At 43.3% G+C, this 6000-nt stretch overlaps 1 pseudogene; it reads left to right on the top strand.

Annotated features, from left to right (window-relative positions):
* Positions 1–6000, top strand: part of LOC108637355 — an 87704-nt pseudogene that overhangs the window by 22412 nt on the left and 59292 nt on the right.

Genomic DNA, 6000 nt, shown 5'->3' on the forward strand with positions numbered 1-6000 from the left:
CTAAATGGAGTAGGTCAGACATAGAAAGACAAATATCAGAGATAGCACTAATTTATAGAATCTAAAATATGATACTAAAGAACTTACACCAAAAGACTCATGGACATTAAAAAAAAAAAAACTCATGGTTACCAAAAGGGAAAGCAGTGTGGAGGATAAATTAGGAGTTTGACATAAATATACACATTCAACTATATATACAATAGACAACCAACAAGGACCTACTAGATAGTACAGGGAACTATACTCAATATTCTGTAATAACTTATAAAGGAAAAGAATCTGAAATAAAAATACCTCTCTCTCTCTTTCTCTCTCTCCATATATATATATATATATATATATATGTATGTTTGTATGTATATGTATATATCTGAATCACTTTGCTATACACCTGAACCTAATGAAAAGTGGAAGTGTTAGTCACTCATTGACCTGACTCTTTACGACCCCACAGACTGTAGTCCACCAGGCTCCTCTGTCCATGAATTCTCTAGGCAAGAATACTGCAGTGGGTTGCCATTTCCTTCTCTAGGGATCTTCCCAAACCAGGGCCAAACCCAGGTCTCCTGCATTGCAAGCAGACTCTTTACCCTCTGAGCCACCATGGTAGCCCCACACCTGATCCTATGTAACAATGTCAAGCAACTATAAATCAATTAAAAAAAAATTCTGCTTCTGGCACATATTCACCCTTGGAGTCTTGAGGGAAATCACAGCTATCTGATCCTCAGTCTGCCATGCCATCCAATGGAAAGAATCCAACCCCTGAACGTGGCTCTCATGAGACCAAAGCAGGCAAGGTCCATGAGGCCCAAATGCTCAGCACGAGGCTGGAATAGAGAAGAGCCCAGCAATGGCTGTCAAGAGGAATGACAAGGGTGAATTCTGGCTTTTGTACAAGGTGAATATCAGTAACCTCCACATTCTGGGTATCACATTCAAAGCAAATTCTGAAAACAGGGCTAATGTGAGGATCCCCATCACTTCTGAAGGCATCATGAACCTGTGAGTAGCCTTAGAATCAGGTTTGGGAGGCACAGTGTGGTATGGCCAATAGGTCTCCAACCTGAAATCAGGCACTTTTCTACCCTGCTACCTTAGACTCCCAATCTGTAAAATAAGGAAGACTTTGCAACCCTAGAATCCTCACCTTTAAAACGTTCTAAGAAACATTCCCCATAACCAAGTCTCTCATTTTAAAAATCCTCCATATTTAAAATAATAACACATGTAATTATAAAACTTGAGAAATGAGAAGACATGAACACTTATTCCAGCATCATTTTTTCTCTCCAGATTCTCTTAAAATAACAGTGACCAGAATGGGCCATATAGCAGTGTACAGTATTTAATGAAAAACATGTGAAAATTATATGGAAAATACAATCTGAGGTATTTTAATTAAATTGAAAATACAAAAAAAGATCCTTTCTCTGTGGTGAGTTACTGTGCAGGCTGGTCAGGCTCAGAGGATTGGTTACACTCTTTTAATTCCAGTCTCTCTAGTCTTCCTTCAGGAACATCCCCTGGGGGCAGGTGGCATAAGGGGCTAATGATATTGTATAATGAAAATCTGGAAGCACGTGTGCTCACCCCAAGTTGAATCAAAGAGCAGCATTGAAAGTGTTAGTCTCAGAGGTGGTCCTAAGATGGCGGAGGAAAAGGATGGGGAGATCACTTTCTCCCCCACAAATTCATCAAAAGAACATTTGAACGCTGAGTAAATTCCACAAAACAACTTCTGAATGCTGACAGAGGACATCAGGCACCTAGAAAAGCATCCCATTGTTTTCAAAAGGAAGTAGGAAAAAAATATAAAAGATAAAAAGAGAGACAAAAGAGGTAGGGACAGAGATCCGTCCTGGGAAGGGAGTCTTAAAAGAGAGAGAAATTTCCAAACACCAGGAAACACTCTCATTGGCAAGTCTGTGGTGAGCCTTGGAACCTCAGAGGGCAACATAACCAGGAGGAAAAATAAATAATTAATTAAAACCCACAGATTACATGCCCAATGGTAACTCCCAGCAGAGAAGCAACGCAGACACCTGCATCCACCACTAGCAAGCGGGGGCTGGGCAGGGAGGGCTGGGCTGCATTGTAAGGACCCGGCCTGAATGCCCCAAGGACAATCTGAGGAAATTAACTTGAGACAGCAAACCAGACTGTGGGATAGCTACCATGTGTAAAGCCCTAGCCTAAGACACCACCAGGCTCCCTCACAGAACAAAGGACTGAGCAGAGCTAGCCTGCTGCAGACTGGCCCATCCCCAGCCGGAAATAGGAAGGCGAGGGCAGCCAGAGCCGGAAGGGGGCAATCACGGCCCCAGAGAGGCATCATCTACCAAACTGCAAGCAGGCTTCGTTGCTAACCAAGACTTCTGGGGATTCTGGACAGTCAACGTCTTCCCGAGAAGGTGCGCCAGTTGTACACCCAGAAAAATGAGCGGCAGGGACGGGGGAGGTAATAAGTCGTAGAAACCGCATTTGCCAAACACCTGGTCACCAGAGCTGCTCGGACCTGGGAAGGGCACAAAACGCAGGCCCAACCAAGTCTGTGCCTCTGAGGAGTACCCGAGTACCTGAACCTGAGCATCTTAGACCTGGGAAGTGCATACAACCCAGGGCCAGCCTCAGACAGTTCCCAGCAGAGCAACCTAGAGCCTAAGCAGTGTAGATGGGGAAAGCACACATGCCATGAGTGGGAGCCAACCCAGTGTGGCCGAGACACTGTGAGCACTCTCACACACGCCAGTGTTGTTTGCAGCATCCCTCTCTCCCCACAGCACGACTGAACAAGTGAGCCTAAAAAAGTGTCCACCACCGCCCCCTTGTGTCAGGGCAGAAATTAGACACTGAAGAGACCAGCAAACAGAAGGTAAAACAGGGAAGCTCCTTGCAAGTGACAGGTGCAATAGATTAAAACCCTGTAGTTAGCACTGACAACATAGGACAGGGCCTATAGATCTTGAGAAGTATAAGCCGGATCAAGGAACTATCCAAAAACGAACTGACCCCACACTGTCCACAACAACACCAGAGAAAGTCCTAGATATATTTTTACTATTGTCATTCTTTAAATTTTTTATTTTTAAGTCCTCTATTACTGTTTTAATTTTCATTTTTATAACATACTATTAGTTTACCAAAAAAAGACCCTATTTTTAAAGCAAACTTCATATATATATATTTTTATATAGCTTTCGTGACTTTTTTTGTTTTTCTTTAATATTGTATTTTTGAGAATCCAACCTCTACTCTAGATTTTTAAGCTTTGCTTTTTGGTATTTGTTATCAATTTTGTACCTTTAAGAACCCAATCTTCAGTACCCATTTTGACTTGGGAGCAAGATTATTGGCTTGACTGCTGTCTCCCTGTTTGGACTCTCCCTTCTCTCCACCAGGTCGCCTCTATCTCCCCCTCCCCCTTTTCTTCTCTACCCAACTCTGTGAATCTCTTTGTGTGTTCCAGACTGTGGACAACACTTAGGGAACTGATTTCTGGCTGGATCTGTCTCTCACCTTTGGATTCCCCCTGTTATCCTCCTGGACACCTCTGTCTCCTTCCTCCCTCATCTCTTCTCTGTGTAACTCCATGAACATCTCTGAGCAGTCCAGACTATGGAGTGCACATAAGGAAGTGATTACTGGCTAGCTTGCTCTCGCCTTTTGATTCCCCCTCATCTCATTCGGGTCACCTCTAACTCCCTCCTCCCTTTTCTCTTCTCCGTGTAACTCTGTGACCTCTTGGGGGTGTTCCTCACTGTGGAGAAACTTTTCATCATTAACCTAGATGTTTTATCATCGGTGCTGTATAGATGAAGAAGTCTTGAGGCTACTGTAAGAATAAGACTGAAAACCAGAGGCAAGAGGCTTAAGTCCAAATTCTGAGAACACCAGAGAACTCCTGGCTCCAGTTCAGTTCAGTGCAGTCACTCAGTCTTGTCCGACTCTTTGCGACCCCATGAATCGCAGCATGCCAGGCCTCCCTGTTCATCACCATCTCCCAGAGTTCACTCAGACTCATGTCCATCGAGTCAGTGATGCCATCCAGCCATCTCATCCTCTGTCGTCGTTTCTCCTCCAGCCCCCAATCCCTCCCAGCATCAGAGTCTTTTCCAATGAGTCAGCTTTTCTCATGAGGTGGCCAAAACACTCTAGTTTCAGCTTCAGCATCATTCCTTCCAAAGAAATCCCAGGGCTGATCTCCTTCAGAATGGACTGGTTGGATCTCCTTGCAGTCCAAGGGACTCTCAAGAGTCTTCTCCAACACCACAGTTCAAAAGCATCAATTGTTTGGTGCTCAGCCTTCTTCACAGTCCAACTCTCACATCCATACATGACCACTGGAAAAACCATAGCCTTGACTAGACAGACCTTAGTCGGCAAAGTAATGTCTCTGCTTTTCAATATGCTATCTAGGTTGGTCAAAACTTTTCTTCCAAGGAGTAAGCGTCTTTTAATTTCATGGCTGCAGTCACCATCTGCAGTGATTCTGGAGCCCCCAAAAATAAAATCTGACACTGTTTCCACTGTTTCCCTGTCTATTTCCCATGAAGTGATGGGACCGGATGCCATGACCTTTTTTTTTCTGAATGTTGAGCTTTAAGCCAACTTTTTCACTCTCCTCTTTCACTGTCTTCAAGAGGCTTTTTAGTTCCTCTTCCCTTTGTGCCATAAGGGCGGTATCATCTGCATATCTGAGGTTATTGATATTTCTCCTGGCAATCTTGATTCCAGCTTGTGTTTCTTCCAGCCCAGCGTTTCTCATGATGTACTCTGCATAGAAGTTAAATAAGCAGGGTGACAATATACAGCCTTGACGCATTCCTTTTCCTATTTGGAACCATCTGTTGTTCCATGTCCAGTTCTAACTGTTGCTTCCTGACCTGCATACAGATTTCTCAAGAGGCTGGTCAGGTGGTCTGGTATTCTCATCTCTTTCAGAATTTTCCACAGTTTATTGTGATCCACACAGTCAAAGGCTTTGGCATAGTCAATAAAGCAGAAATAGATGTTTTTCTGGAACTCTCTTGCTTTTTCCATGATCCAGCAGATGTTGGCTATTTGATCTCTGGTTCCTATGCCTTTTCTAAATCCAGCTTGAACATCAGGGAGTTCACAGTTCACGTATTGCTGAAGCCTGGCTTAGAGAATTTTGAGTATTACTTTACTAGCATGTGAGATGAGTGCAATTGTGCAGTAGTTTGAGCATTCTTTGGCATTGCCTTTCTTTGGGATTGGAATGAAAACGGACCTTTTCCAGTCCTGTGGCCACTGCTGAGTTTTCCAAATTTGCTGGCATATTGAATGCAGCACTTTCACAGCATCATCTTTCAGAATTTGAAACAGCTCAACTGGAATTCCATCACCTCCACTAGCTTTGTTCATAGTGATGATTTCTAAGGCCCACTTGACTTCACATTCCAAGATGTCTGGCTCTAGGTGACTGATCACATCATCATGATTATCTGGGTCGTGAAGATCTCTTTTGTATAGTTCTTCCATGTATTCTTGCCACCTCTTCTTAATATCTTCTGCTTCTGTTAGGTCCAGACCATTTCTGTCCTTTATCGAGCCCCTCTTTGCATGAAATGTTCCATTGGTATCTCTAATTTTCTTGAAGAGATCTCTAGTCTTTCCCATTCTGTTGTTTTCTTCTATTTCTTTGCATTGATCGCTGAAGAAGGCTTTCTTATCTCTTCTTGCTATTCTTTGGAACTCTGCATTCAGATGCGTGTATCTTTCCTTTTCTCCTTTGCTTTTTGCCTCTCTCCTTTCACAACTATTTGTAAGGCCTCCCCAGACAGCCATTTTGCTTGTTTGCATTTCTTTTTCATGGGGATGGTCTTGATCCCTGTCTCCTGTACATGTCATGAACCTCATTCCATAGTTCATCAGGCCACTCTATCTATCAGATCTAGGCCCTTAAATCTGACAGAACAGTGTTCAGTAGCAATGAGTAGGGATTTAGGCTCTTTCTGTTTCTTCTTTAAATCC

The sequence above is a fragment of the Capra hircus genome, chromosome 13 (genome assembly GCF_001704415.2).
Source record: "Capra hircus breed San Clemente chromosome 13, ASM170441v1, whole genome shotgun sequence".
In the NCBI taxonomy this organism is placed as follows: domain Eukaryota; kingdom Metazoa; phylum Chordata; class Mammalia; order Artiodactyla; family Bovidae; genus Capra; species Capra hircus.